This window comes from Triturus cristatus, chromosome 10 (assembly GCF_964204655.1).
Source record: "Triturus cristatus chromosome 10, aTriCri1.1, whole genome shotgun sequence".
Classification (NCBI taxonomy): domain Eukaryota; kingdom Metazoa; phylum Chordata; class Amphibia; order Caudata; family Salamandridae; genus Triturus; species Triturus cristatus.
The window spans coordinates 955,686,629-955,702,317 of NC_140593.1; the positions used below are offsets into that span (position 1 = coordinate 955,686,629).

Sequence of the window (15,689 nt, forward strand, 5' to 3'; positions counted from 1 at the left end):
ATTTATACTGAAGACCCTACTAAAAGGTACTGAAAACCGTCAGATGGGATGAACTTATTTTAATGACAAGCAAACTGAGTAAATCATAGTTTGACTTACCATATAAATTGAAAACGGAGTAAAGAATGCTGATGGAGTTTTTTTTTTTATTTCGTCTCAGGAACACAGTCATTCTCTTCTGCAACACTGCCTGCTGGTCATTCAATATATTCTGCAGATGAAAGGCTGATGAACAAGTTTTTGTTTTTTTTTGGTCTCAGTAATGCACGGAAATTCTCTTCTGCATACTGCCTCTGCTGGTCACTCAATATATTCTGCAGATGAAAGGCTGAGGAACGAGGTTTTTTTTTTGGGTCTCAGCAACGCAGGGAAATTCTCTTCTGCAAACTGCCTCAATATATTCTGCAGATGAAAGGCTGAGGAACGAGGTTCTTTTCTTTTTTTTTTGGTCTCAGCAATGCAGGGAAATTCTCGTCTGCAAACTGCCTCTGCTGGTCACTCAATATATTCTGCAGATTAAAGGCTTAGGAACGAGGTTTTTTGGTCTCAGCAACGCAGGGAAATTCTCTTCTGCCCACTGCCTCTGCTGGTCACAATATAGTGTGCAGATGAAAGGCTGAGTAACAAGGTTTTTTTTGTTTTGTTTTTGGTCTCAGCAACGAAGGAAAATTCTCTTCTGCACACTGCCTCTGCTGGTCACTCAATATATTCTGCAGATGAAAGGCTGATGAACAAGTTTTTTTTTTTTTTTTGGTCTCAGTAATGCACGGAAATTCTCTTCTGCACACTGCCTCTGCTGGTCACTCAATATATTCTGCAGATGAAAGGCTGAGGAACGTGGGTTTTTTTTTTTTTTGGTCTCAGGAACGCAGAGTCATTCTCTTCTGCAACACTGCCTGCTGGTCATTCAATATATTCTGCAGATGAAAGGCTGATGAACAAGTTTTTTTTTTTTTTTTGGTCTCAGTAATGCACGGAAATTCTCTTCTGCACACTGCCTCTGCTGGTCACTCAATATATTCTGCAGATGAAAGGCTGAGGAACGAGGTTTTTTTTTTTGGGTCTCAGCAACGCAGGGAAATTCTCTTCTGCAAACTGCCTCAATATATTCTGCAGATGAAAGGCTGAGGAACGAGGTTTTTTGGTCTCAGCAACGCAGGGAATTTCTCTTCTGCCCACTGCCTCTGCTGGTCACAATATAGTGTGCAGATGAAAGGCTGAGTAACAAGGTTTTTTTTGTTTTGTTTTTGGTCTCAGCAACGAAGGAAAATTCTCTTCTGCACACTGCCTCTGCTGGTCACTCAATATATTCTGCAGATGAAAGGCTGAGGAACGAGGTTCTTTTGGTTTTTGTTTTTGGTCTCAGCAGCACATGGAAACTTGCTTCTGCACACTGCCTCTGCTGGTCATTCTATATATTCTGCAGATGGAAAAGTCCACTGTTAGTCAATTTTTAGAACTTGAATATTTCCAAAGTAATGTAACAACAAAAAACACATCTTTATAAAGCATTGATAATTAATACTATGGAGTCTGTAATATTGTGAAAATCCACAGATCATTAAGAATTCTAAACTCAATTTTATTTTCCACCTAGCATACTCTCAATCCTATGTCTTATTTGCTACCCCTCTCGAGACAACTCTAGCACCTATATTAGGACGTAGATAAAAAGATCTCATGGCCAGTCGAGTGACAGCATACCCTTCTCACTGAAAATCTTTTAGGTTATGGTACACCACGAGCAAATAAGTTATCTGATAAGTTGAGGTAGGAAGGTTTATGCTACGGTTAGTGGGAATAATAAAAACTATGAATAACAGATTCTAACATCTTCGTTTTTGCACATCCCTATCAGCTAACCTATAGAGAACTCAAGAATATTAGGATCGATCACACCTTCAAACAAATGTAGGAGCCTCAAATAATGCCCTAGTTTCTTTCATCTCAGAATGTTAATCTTCAGTTGGGCATCCTGTCTGGCCTGCTACCCATTTCAATACCATGATAAATATATTCCATTGTATGCTAGGCAATTGATTGTCCCTCATGTCAGATGACATCCTCCTGTAGCTTTATCGTGTTAGGGCACCACTTGACAAAGCGACCAGGGGGACGATTACGAAGGAGGATGAGACCTCAGCAATTACCCTCAATAGATCTATCTAAAATAAACACTGCAAGGCAAGTAGTAGGAGGTGTAATGGCAACGTCCTTTGCACCACTGAAAGCATTGGGCTCCTTTTGAAAGTTGGCTGGAGTTACAAGAACACAAGGTATCCTAAACAGAAATACATCTCTTGTACCAGAGTAACATGCAAAGTGCAGGGAACCACGTTAAATGAGCTTCCCTACATGTGAAACTAAGTCAATCGCTGTAACTTAAGAAAACTCATTCCAGCCTCAAAGAAAGTAATTTCCCCTGAGGAAATACTGCTAGCACAAGTCTCAAAAGAAAGTTTTCTCAGCCTTGCAGACATTTAAAGTGTTTGATAAACTATCATGACACTCATAGCATCATACACATTGCTACAGTCTACACAAATTCAATTTATACTGAAGACCCTACTAAAAGGTACTGAAAACCGTCAGATGCGATGAACTTATTTTAATGACAAGCAAACTGAGTAAATCATAGTTTGACTTACCATATAAATTGAAAACGGAGTAAAGACTGCTGATGGAGTTTTTTTTTATTTCGTCTCAGGAACACAGTCATTCTCTTCTGCAACACTGCCTGCTGGTCATTCAATATATTCTGCAGATGAAAGGCTGATGAACAAGTTTTTGTTTTTTTTTGGTCTCAGTAATGCACGGAAATTCTCTTCTGCATACTGCCTCTGCTGGTCACTCAATATATTCTGCAGATGAAAGGCTGAGGAACGAGGTTTTTTTTTTGGGTCTCAGCAACGCAGGGAAATTCTCTTCTGCAAACTGCCTCAATATATTCTGCAGATGAAAGGCTGAGGAACGAGGTTCTTTTCTTTTTTTTTTGGTCTCAGCAATGCAGGGAAATTCTCGTCTGCAAACTGCCTCTGCTGGTCACTCAATATATTCTGCAGATGAAAGGCTTAGGAACGAGGTTTTTTGGTCTCAGCAACGCAGGGAAATTCTCTTCTGCCCACTGCCTCTGCTGGTCACAATATAGTGTGCAGATGAAAGGCTGAGTAACAAGGTTTTTTTTGTTTTGTTTTTGGTCTCAGCAACGAAGGAAAATTCTCTTCTGCACACTGCCTCTGCTGGTCACTCAATATATTCTGCAGATGAAAGGCTGATGAACAAGTTTTTTTTTTTTTTTTGGTCTCAGTAATGCACGGAAATTCTCTTCTGCACACTGCCTCTGCTGGTCACTCAATATATTCTGCAGATGAAAGGCTGAGGAACGTGGGTTTTTTTTTTTTTTGGTCTCAGGAACGCAGAGTCATTCTCTTCTGCAACACTGCCTGCTGGTCATTCAATATATTCTGCAGATGAAAGGCTGATGAACAAGTTTTTTTTTTTTTTTTGGTCTCAGTAATGCACGGAAATTCTCTTCTGCACACTGCCTCTGCTGGTCACTCAATATATTCTGCAGATGAAAGGCTGAGGAACGAGGTTTTTTTTTTTGGGTCTCAGCAACGCAGGGAAATTCTCTTCTGCAAACTGCCTCAATATATTCTGCAGATGAAAGGCTGAGGAACGAGGTTTTTTGGTCTCAGCAACGCAGGGAATTTCTCTTCTGCCCACTGCCTCTGCTGGTCACAATATAGTGTGCAGATGAAAGGCTGAGTAACAAGGTTTTTTTTGTTTTGTTTTTGGTCTCAGCAACGAAGGAAAATTCTCTTCTGCACACTGCCTCTGCTGGTCACTCAATATATTCTGCAGATGAAAGGCTGAGGAACGAGGTTCTTTTGGTTTTTGTTTTTGGTCTCAGCAGCACATGGAAACTTGCTTCTGCACACTGCCTCTGCTGGTCATTCTATATATTCTGCAGATGGAAAAGTCCACTGTTAGTCAATTTTTAGAACTTGAATATTTCCAAAGTAATGTAACAACAAAAAACAGATCTTTATAAAGCATTGATAATTAATACTATGGAGTCTGTAATATTGTGAAAATCCACAGATCATTAAGAATTCTAAACTCAATTTTATTTTCCACCTAGCATACTCTCAATCCTATGTCTTATTTGCTACCCCTCTCGAGACAACTCTAGCACCTATATTAGGACGTAGATAAAAAGATCTCATGGCCAGTCGAGTGACAGCATACCCTTCTCACTGAAAATCTTTTAGGTTATGGTACACCACGAGCAAATAAGTTATCTGATAAGTTGAGGTAGGAAGGTTTATGCTACGGTTAGTGGGAATAATAAAAACTATGAATAACAGATTCTAACATCTTCGTTTTTGCACATCCCTATCAGCTAACCTATAGAGAACTCAAGAATATTAGGATCGATCACACCTTCAAACAAATGTAGGAGCCTCAAATAATGCCCTAGTTTCTTTCATCTCAGAATGTTAATCTTCAGTTGGGCATCCTGTCTGGCCTGCTACCCATTTCAATACCATGATAAATATATTCCATTGTATGCTAGGCAATTGATTGTCCCTCATGTCAGATGACATCCTCCTGTAGCTTTATCGTGTTAGGGCACCACTTGACAAAGCGACCAGGGGGACGATTACGAAGGAGGATGAGACCTCAGCAATTACCCTCAATAGATCTATCTAAAATAAACACTGCAAGGCAAGTAGTAGGAGGTGTAATGGCAACGTCCTTTGCACCACTGAAAGCATTGGGCTCCTTTTGAAAGTTGGCTGGAGTTACAAGAACACAAGGTATCCTAAACAGAAATACATCTCTTGTACCAGAGTAACATGCAAAGTGCAGGGAACCACGTTAAATGAGCTTCCCTACATGTGAAACTAAGTGAATCGCTGTAACTTAAGAAAACTCATTCCAGCCTCAAAGAAAGTAATTTCCCCTGAGGAAATACTGCTAGCACAAGTCTCAAAAGAAAGTTTTCTCAGCCTTGCAGACATTTAAAGTGTTTGATAAACTATCATGACACTCATAGCATCATACACATTGCTACAGTCTACACAAATTCAATTTATACTGAAGACCCTACTAAAAGGTACTGAAAACCGTCAGATGCGATGAACTTATTTTAATGACAAGCAAACTGAGTAAATCATAGTTTGACTTACCATATAAATTGAAAACGGAGTAAAGACTGCTGATGGAGTTTTTTTTTATTTCGTCTCAGGAACGCAGTCATTCTCTTCTGCAACACTGCCTGCTGGTCATTCAATATATTCTGCAGATGAAAGGCTGATGAACAAGTTTTTTTTTTTTTTTTGGTCTCAGTAATGCACGGAAATTCTCTTCTGCACACTGCCTCTGCTGGTCACTCAATATATTCTGCAGATGAAAGGCTGAGGAACGAGGTTTTTTTTTTTGGGTCTCAGCAACGCAGGGAAATTCTCTTCTGCAAACTGCCTTAATATATTCTGCAGATGAAAGGCTGAGGAACGAGGTTCTTTTTTTTTTTTTTTTTGGTCTCAGCAGCACATGGAAACTTGCTTCTGCACACTGCCTCTGCTGGTCATTCTATATATTCTGCAGATGGAAAAGTCCACTGTTAGTCAATTTTCAGAACTTGAATATTTCCAAAGTAATGTAACAACAAAAAACAGATCTTTATAAAGCATTGATAATTAATACTATGGAGTCTGTAATATTGTGAAAATCCACAGATCATTAAGAATTCTAAACTCAATTTTATTTTCCACCTAGCATACTCTCAATCCTAGGTCTTATTTGCTACCCCTCTCGAGACAACTCTAGCACCTATATTAGGACGTAGATAAAAAGATCTCATGGCCAGTCGAGTGACAGCATACCCTTCTCACTGAAAATCATTTAAGGTATGGTACACCACTAGCAAATAAGTTATCTGATAAGTTGAGGTAGGAAGGTTTATGCTACGGTTAGTGGGAATAATAAAAACTATGAATAACAGATTCTAACATCTTCGTTTTTGCACATCCCTATCAGCTAACCTATAGAGAACTCAAGAATATTGGGATCGATCACACCTTCAAACAAATGTAGGAGCCTCAAATAATGCCCTAGTTTCTTTCATCTCAGAATGTTAATCTTCAGTTGGGCATCCTGTCTGGCCTGCTACCCATTTCAATACCATGATAAATATATTCCATTGTATGCTAGGCAATTGATTGTCCCTCATGTCAGATGACATCCTCCTGTAGCTTTATCGTGTTAGGGCACCACTTGAGAAAGCGACCAGGGGGACGATTACGAAGGAGGATGAGACCTCAGCAATTACGCTCAATAGATCTATCTAAAATAAACACTGCAAGGCAAGTAGTAGGAGGTGTAATAGCAACGTCCTTTGCACCACTGAAAGCATTGGGCTCCTTTTGAAAGTTGGCTGGAGTTACAAGAACACAAGGTATCCTAAACAGAAATACATCTCTTGTACCAGAGTAACATGCAAAGTGCAGGGAAACACGTTAAATGAGCTTCCCTACATGTGAAACTAAGTCAATCGCTCTAACTAATGAAAACTCATTCCAGCCTCAAAGAAAGTAATTTCCCCTGAGGAAATACTGCTAGCACAAGTCTCAAAAGAAAGTTTTCTCAGCCTTGCAGACATTCAAAGTGTTTGATAAACTATCATGACACTCATAGCATCATACACATTGCTACAGTCTACACAAATTCAATTGATACTGAAGACCCTACTAAAAGGTACTGAAAACCGTCAGATGCGATGAACTTATTTTAATGACAAACAAACTGAGTAAATCATAGTTTGACTTACCATATAAATTGAAAACGGAGTAAAGACTGCTGATGGAGTTTTTTTTTATTTCGTCTCAGGAACGCAGTCATTCTCTTCTGCAACACTGCCTGCTGGTCATTCAATATATTCTGCAGATGAAAGGCTGATGAACAAGTTTTTTTTTTTTTTTTGGTCTCAGTAATGCACGGAAATTCTCTTCTGCACACTGCCTCTGCTGGTCACTCAATATATTCTGCAGATGAAAGGCTGAGGAACGAGGTTTTTTTTTTGGGTCTCAGCAACGCAGGGAAATTCTCTTCTGCAAACTGTCTCAATATATTCTGCAGATGAAAGGCTGAGGAACGAGGTTCTTTATTTTTTTTTTGGTCTCAGCAATGCAGGGAAATTCTCGTCTGCAAACTGCCTCTGCTGGTCACTCAATATATTCTGCAGATGAAAGGCTGAGGAACGAGGTTTTTTGGTCTCAGCAACGCAGGGAAATTCTCTTCTGCCCACTGCCTCTGCTGGTCACAATATAGTGTGCAGATGAAAGGCTGAGTAACAAGGTTTTTTTTGTTTTGTTTTTGATCTCAGCAACGAAGGAAAATTCTCTTCTGCACACTGCCTCTGCTGGTCACTCAATATATTCTGCAGATGAAAGGCTGAGGAACGTGGGTTTTTTTTTTTTTGGTCTCAGGAACGCAGAGTCATTCTCTTCTGCAACACTGCCTGCTGGTCATTCAATATATTCTGCAGATGAAAGGCTGATGAACAAGTTTTTTTTTTTTTTTTGGTCTCAGTAATGCACGGAAATTCTCTTCTGCACACTGCCTCTGCTGGTCACTCAATATATTCTGCAGATGAAAGGCTGAGGAACGAGGTTTTTTTTTTTGGGTCTCAGCAACGCAGGGAAATTCTCTTCTGCAAACTGCCTCAATATATTCTGCAGATGAAAGGCTGAGGAACGAGGTTTTTTGGTCTCAGCAACGCAGGGAATTTCTCTTCTGCCCACTGCCTCTGCTGGTCACAATATAGTGTGCAGATGAAAGGCTGAGTAACAAGGTTTTTTTTGTTTTGTTTTTGGTCTCAGCAACGAAGGAAAATTCTCTTCTGCACACTGCCTCTGCTGGTCACTCAATATATTCTGCAGATGAAAGGCTGAGGAACGAGGTTCTTTTGGTTTTTGTTTTTGGTCTCAGCAGCACATGGAAACTTGCTTCTGCACACTGCCTCTGCTGGTCATTCTATATATTCTGCAGATGGAAAAGTCCACTGTTAGTCAATTTTTAGAACTTGAATATTTCCAAAGTAATGTAACAACAAAAAACAGATCTTTATAAAGCATTGATAATTAATACTATGGAGTCTGTAATATTGTGAAAATCCACAGATCATTAAGAATTCTAAACTCAATTTTATTTTCCACCTAGCATACTCTCAATCCTATGTCTTATTTGCTACCCCTCTCGAGACAACTCTAGCACCTATATTAGGACGTAGATAAAAAGATCTCATGGCCAGTCGAGTGACAGCATACCCTTCTCACTGAAAATCTTTTAGGTTATGGTACACCACTAGCAAATAAGTTATCTGATAAGTTGAGGTAGGAAGGTTTATGCTACGGTTAGTGGGAATAATAAAAACTATGAATAACAGATTCTAACATCTTCGTTTTTGCACATCCCTATCAGCTAACCTATAGAGAACTCAAGAATATTGGGATCGATCACACCTTCAAACAAATGTAGGAGCCTCAAATAATGCCCTAGTTTCTTTCATCTCAGAATGTTAATCTTCAGTTGGGCATCCTGTCTGGCCTGCTACCCATTTCAATACCATGATAAATATATTCCATTGTATGCTAGGCAATTGATTGTCCCTCATGTCAGATGACATCCTCCTGTAGCTTTATCGTGTTAGGGCACCACTTGAGAAAGCGACCAGGGGGACGATTACGAAGGAGGATGAGACCTCAGCAATTACGCTCAATAGATCTATCTAAAATAAACACTGCAAGGCAAGTAGTAGGAGGTGTAATAGCAACGTCCTTTGCACCACTGAAAGCATTGGGCTCCTTTTGAAAGTTGGCTGGAGTTACAAGAACACAAGGTATCCTAAACAGAAATACATCTCTTGTACCAGAGTAACATGCAAAGTGCAGGGAACCACGTTAAATGAGCTTCCCTACATGTGAAACTAAGTCAATCGCTCTAACTTATGAAAACTCATTCCAGCCTCAAAGAAAGTAATTTCCCCTGAGGAAATACTGCTAGCACAAGTCTCAAAAGAAAGTTTTCTCAGCCTTGCAGACATTCAAAGTGTTTGATAAACTATCATGACACTCATAGCATCATACACATTGCTACAGTCTACACAAATTCAATTTATACTGAAGACCCTACTAAAAGGTACTGAAAACCGTCAGATGGGATGAACTTATTTTAATGACAAGCAAACTGAGTAAATCATAGTTTGACTTACCATATAAATTGAAAACGGAGTAAAGAATGCTGATGGAGTTTTTTTTTTTATTTCGTCTCAGGAACACAGTCATTCTCTTCTGCAACACTGCCTGCTGGTCATTCAATATATTCTGCAGATGAAAGGCTGATGAACAAGTTTTTGTTTTTTTTTGGTCTCAGTAATGCACGGAAATTCTCTTCTGCATACTGCCTCTGCTGGTCACTCAATATATTCTGCAGATGAAAGGCTGAGGAACGAGGTTTTTTTTTTGGGTCTCAGCAACGCAGGGAAATTCTCTTCTGCAAACTGCCTCAATATATTCTGCAGATGAAAGGCTGAGGAACGAGGTTCTTTTCTTTTTTTTTTGGTCTCAGCAATGCAGGGAAATTCTCGTCTGCAAACTGCCTCTGCTGGTCACTCAATATATTCTGCAGATTAAAGGCTTAGGAACGAGGTTTTTTGGTCTCAGCAACGCAGGGAAATTCTCTTCTGCCCACTGCCTCTGCTGGTCACAATATAGTGTGCAGATGAAAGGCTGAGTAACAAGGTTTTTTTTGTTTTGTTTTTGGTCTCAGCAACGAAGGAAAATTCTCTTCTGCACACTGCCTCTGCTGGTCACTCAATATATTCTGCAGATGAAAGGCTGATGAACAAGTTTTTTTTTTTTTTTTGGTCTCAGTAATGCACGGAAATTCTCTTCTGCACACTGCCTCTGCTGGTCACTCAATATATTCTGCAGATGAAAGGCTGAGGAACGTGGGTTTTTTTTTTTTTTGGTCTCAGGAACGCAGAGTCATTCTCTTCTGCAACACTGCCTGCTGGTCATTCAATATATTCTGCAGATGAAAGGCTGATGAACAAGTTTTTTTTTTTTTTTTGGTCTCAGTAATGCACGGAAATTCTCTTCTGCACACTGCCTCTGCTGGTCACTCAATATATTCTGCAGATGAAAGGCTGAGGAACGAGGTTTTTTTTTTTGGGTCTCAGCAACGCAGGGAAATTCTCTTCTGCAAACTGCCTCAATATATTCTGCAGATGAAAGGCTGAGGAACGAGGTTTTTTGGTCTCAGCAACGCAGGGAATTTCTCTTCTGCCCACTGCCTCTGCTGGTCACAATATAGTGTGCAGATGAAAGGCTGAGTAACAAGGTTTTTTTTGTTTTGTTTTTGGTCTCAGCAACGAAGGAAAATTCTCTTCTGCACACTGCCTCTGCTGGTCACTCAATATATTCTGCAGATGAAAGGCTGAGGAACGAGGTTCTTTTGGTTTTTGTTTTTGGTCTCAGCAGCACATGGAAACTTGCTTCTGCACACTGCCTCTGCTGGTCATTCTATATATTCTGCAGATGGAAAAGTCCACTGTTAGTCAATTTTTAGAACTTGAATATTTCCAAAGTAATGTAACAACAAAAAACAGATCTTTATAAAGCATTGATAATTAATACTATGGAGTCTGTAATATTGTGAAAATCCACAGATCATTAAGAATTCTAAACTCAATTTTATTTTCCACCTAGCATACTCTCAATCCTATGTCTTATTTGCTACCCCTCTCGAGACAACTCTAGCACCTATATTAGGACGTAGATAAAAAGATCTCATGGCCAGTCGAGTGACAGCATACCCTTCTCACTGAAAATCTTTTAGGTTATGGTACACCACGAGCAAATAAGTTATCTGATAAGTTGAGGTAGGAAGGTTTATGCTACGGTTAGTGGGAATAATAAAAACTATGAATAACAGATTCTAACATCTTCGTTTTTGCACATCCCTATCAGCTAACCTATAGAGAACTCAAGAATATTAGGATCGATCACACCTTCAAACAAATGTAGGAGCCTCAAATAATGCCCTAGTTTCTTTCATCTCAGAATGTTAATCTTCAGTTGGGCATCCTGTCTGGCCTGCTACCCATTTCAATACCATGATAAATATATTCCATTGTATGCTAGGCAATTGATTGTCCCTCATGTCAGATGACATCCTCCTGTAGCTTTATCGTGTTAGGGCACCACTTGACAAAGCGACCAGGGGGACGATTACGAAGGAGGATGAGACCTCAGCAATTACCCTCAATAGATCTATCTAAAATAAACACTGCAAGGCAAGTAGTAGGAGGTGTAATGGCAACGTCCTTTGCACCACTGAAAGCATTGGGCTCCTTTTGAAAGTTGGCTGGAGTTACAAGAACACAAGGTATCCTAAACAGAAATACATCTCTTGTACCAGAGTAACATGCAAAGTGCAGGGAACCACGTTAAATGAGCTTCCCTACATGTGAAACTAAGTGAATCGCTGTAACTTAAGAAAACTCATTCCAGCCTCAAAGAAAGTAATTTCCCCTGAGGAAATACTGCTAGCACAAGTCTCAAAAGAAAGTTTTCTCAGCCTTGCAGACATTTAAAGTGTTTGATAAACTATCATGACACTCATAGCATCATACACATTGCTACAGTCTACACAAATTCAATTTATACTGAAGACCCTACTAAAAGGTACTGAAAACCGTCAGATGCGATGAACTTATTTTAATGACAAGCAAACTGAGTAAATCATAGTTTGACTTACCATATAAATTGAAAACGGAGTAAAGACTGCTGATGGAGTTTTTTTTTATTTCGTCTCAGGAACGCAGTCATTCTCTTCTGCAACACTGCCTGCTGGTCATTCAATATATTCTGCAGATGAAAGGCTGATGAACAAGTTTTTTTTTTTTTTTTGGTCTCAGTAATGCACGGAAATTCTCTTCTGCACACTGCCTCTGCTGGTCACTCAATATATTCTGCAGATGAAAGGCTGAGGAACGAGGTTTTTTTTTTTGGGTCTCAGCAACGCAGGGAAATTCTCTTCTGCAAACTGCCTTAATATATTCTGCAGATGAAAGGCTGAGGAACGAGGTTCTTTTTTTTTTTTTTTTTGGTCTCAGCAGCACATGGAAACTTGCTTCTGCACACTGCCTCTGCTGGTCATTCTATATATTCTGCAGATGGAAAAGTCCACTGTTAGTCAATTTTCAGAACTTGAATATTTCCAAAGTAATGTAACAACAAAAAACAGATCTTTATAAAGCATTGATAATTAATACTATGGAGTCTGTAATATTGTGAAAATCCACAGATCATTAAGAATTCTAAACTCAATTTTATTTTCCACCTAGCATACTCTCAATCCTAGGTCTTATTTGCTACCCCTCTCGAGACAACTCTAGCACCTATATTAGGACGTAGATAAAAAGATCTCATGGCCAGTCGAGTGACAGCATACCCTTCTCACTGAAAATCATTTAAGGTATGGTACACCACTAGCAAATAAGTTATCTGATAAGTTGAGGTAGGAAGGTTTATGCTACGGTTAGTGGGAATAATAAAAACTATGAATAACAGATTCTAACATCTTCGTTTTTGCACATCCCTATCAGCTAACCTATAGAGAACTCAAGAATATTGGGATCGATCACACCTTCAAACAAATGTAGGAGCCTCAAATAATGCCCTAGTTTCTTTCATCTCAGAATGTTAATCTTCAGTTGGGCATCCTGTCTGGCCTGCTACCCATTTCAATACCATGATAAATATATTCCATTGTATGCTAGGCAATTGATTGTCCCTCATGTCAGATGACATCCTCCTGTAGCTTTATCGTGTTAGGGCACCACTTGAGAAAGCGACCAGGGGGACGATTACGAAGGAGGATGAGACCTCAGCAATTACGCTCAATAGATCTATCTAAAATAAACACTGCAAGGCAAGTAGTAGGAGGTGTAATAGCAACGTCCTTTGCACCACTGAAAGCATTGGGCTCCTTTTGAAAGTTGGCTGGAGTTACAAGAACACAAGGTATCCTAAACAGAAATACATCTCTTGTACCAGAGTAACATGCAAAGTGCAGGGAAACACGTTAAATGAGCTTCCCTACATGTGAAACTAAGTCAATCGCTCTAACTAATGAAAACTCATTCCAGCCTCAAAGAAAGTAATTTCCCCTGAGGAAATACTGCTAGCACAAGTCTCAAAAGAAAGTTTTCTCAGCCTTGCAGACATTCAAAGTGTTTGATAAACTATCATGACACTCATAGCATCATACACATTGCTACAGTCTACACAAATTCAATTGATACTGAAGACCCTACTAAAAGGTACTGAAAACCGTCAGATGCGATGAACTTATTTTAATGACAAACAAACTGAGTAAATCATAGTTTGACTTACCATATAAATTGAAAACGGAGTAAAGACTGCTGATGGAGTTTTTTTTTATTTCGTCTCAGGAACGCAGTCATTCTCTTCTGCAACACTGCCTGCTGGTCATTCAATATATTCTGCAGATGAAAGGCTGATGAACAAGTTTTTTTTTTTTTTTTGGTCTCAGTAATGCACGGAAATTCTCTTCTGCACACTGCCTCTGCTGGTCACTCAATATATTCTGCAGATGAAAGGCTGAGGAACGAGGTTTTTTTTTTGGGTCTCAGCAACGCAGGGAAATTCTCTTCTGCAAACTGTCTCAATATATTCTGCAGATGAAAGGCTGAGGAACGAGGTTCTTTATTTTTTTTTTGGTCTCAGCAATGCAGGGAAATTCTCGTCTGCAAACTGCCTCTGCTGGTCACTCAATATATTCTGCAGATGAAAGGCTGAGGAACGAGGTTTTTTGGTCTCAGCAACGCAGGGAAATTCTCTTCTGCCCACTGCCTCTGCTGGTCACAATATAGTGTGCAGATGAAAGGCTGAGTAACAAGGTTTTTTTTGTTTTGTTTTTGATCTCAGCAACGAAGGAAAATTCTCTTCTGCACACTGCCTCTGCTGGTCACTCAATATATTCTGCAGATGAAAGGCTGAGGAACGTGGGTTTTTTTTTTTTTGGTCTCAGGAACGCAGAGTCATTCTCTTCTGCAACACTGCCTGCTGGTCATTCAATATATTCTGCAGATGAAAGGCTGATGAACAAGTTTTTTTTTTTTTTTTGGTCTCAGTAATGCACGGAAATTCTCTTCTGCACACTGCCTCTGCTGGTCACTCAATATATTCTGCAGATGAAAGGCTGAGGAACGAGGTTTTTTTTTTTGGGTCTCAGCAACGCAGGGAAATTCTCTTCTGCAAACTGCCTCAATATATTCTGCAGATGAAAGGCTGAGGAACGAGGTTTTTTGGTCTCAGCAACGCAGGGAATTTCTCTTCTGCCCACTGCCTCTGCTGGTCACAATATAGTGTGCAGATGAAAGGCTGAGTAACAAGGTTTTTTTTGTTTTGTTTTTGGTCTCAGCAACGAAGGAAAATTCTCTTCTGCACACTGCCTCTGCTGGTCACTCAATATATTCTGCAGATGAAAGGCTGAGGAACGAGGTTCTTTTGGTTTTTGTTTTTGGTCTCAGCAGCACATGGAAACTTGCTTCTGCACACTGCCTCTGCTGGTCATTCTATATATTCTGCAGATGGAAAAGTCCACTGTTAGTCAATTTTTAGAACTTGAATATTTCCAAAGTAATGTAACAACAAAAAACAGATCTTTATAAAGCATTGATAATTAATACTATGGAGTCTGTAATATTGTGAAAATCCACAGATCATTAAGAATTCTAAACTCAATTTTATTTTCCACCTAGCATACTCTCAATCCTATGTCTTATTTGCTACCCCTCTCGAGACAACTCTAGCACCTATATTAGGACGTAGATAAAAAGATCTCATGGCCAGTCGAGTGACAGCATACCCTTCTCACTGAAAATCTTTTAGGTTATGGTACACCACTAGCAAATAAGTTATCTGATAAGTTGAGGTAGGAAGGTTTATGCTACGGTTAGTGGGAATAATAAAAACTATGAATAACAGATTCTAACATCTTCGTTTTTGCACATCCCTATCAGCTAACCTATAGAGAACTCAAGAATATTAGGATCGATCACACCTTCAAACAAATGTAGGAGCCTCAAATAATGCCCTAGTTTCTTTCATCTCAGAATGTTAATCTTCAGTTGGGCATCCTGTCTGGCCTGCTACCCATTTCAATACCATGATAAATATATTCCATTGTATGCTAGGCAATTGATTGTCCCTCATGTCAGATGACATCCTCCTGTAGCTTTATCGTGTTAGGGCACCACTTGACAAAGCGACCAGGGGGACGATTACGAAGGAGGATGAGACCTCAGCAATTACCCTCAATAGATCTATCTAAAATAAACACTGCAAGGCAAGTAGTAGGAGGTGTAATGGCAACGTCCTTTGCACCACTGAAAGCATTGGGCTCCTTTTGAAAGTTGGCTGGAGTTACAAGAACACAAGGTATCCTAAACAGAAATACATCTCTTGTACCAGAGTAACATGCAAAGTGCAGGGAACCACGTTAAATGAGCTTCCCTACATGTGAAACTAAGTCAATCGCTGTAACTTAAGAAAACTCATTCCAGCCTCAAAGAAAGTAATTTCCCCTGAGGA

General features: G+C 39.6%; 2 long non-coding RNA genes across 2 annotated transcripts; both read right to left on the bottom strand.

Moving 5' to 3' along the window:
• Positions 1 to 3,299: 3,299 nt before the first annotated feature.
• On the bottom strand, positions 3,300 to 7,949 carry LOC146796317 (uncharacterized). The gene is made up of 3 exons (XR_014969924.1): positions 6,836 to 7,949; positions 5,196 to 5,607; positions 3,300 to 3,967 (listed from the first exon to the last, which is right to left on the bottom strand). It is a non-coding gene; the product is annotated as an uncharacterized LOC146796317 (long non-coding RNA).
• Positions 7,950 to 9,430: 1,481 nt separating this feature from the next.
• Positions 9,431 to 14,580, bottom strand: LOC146796318 (uncharacterized). Its single transcript, XR_014969923.1, has 3 exons — positions 13,467 to 14,580; positions 11,827 to 12,238; positions 9,431 to 10,598 (listed from the first exon to the last, which is right to left on the bottom strand). It is a non-coding gene; the product is annotated as an uncharacterized LOC146796318 (long non-coding RNA).
• Positions 14,581 to 15,689: the final 1,109 nt, after the last annotated feature.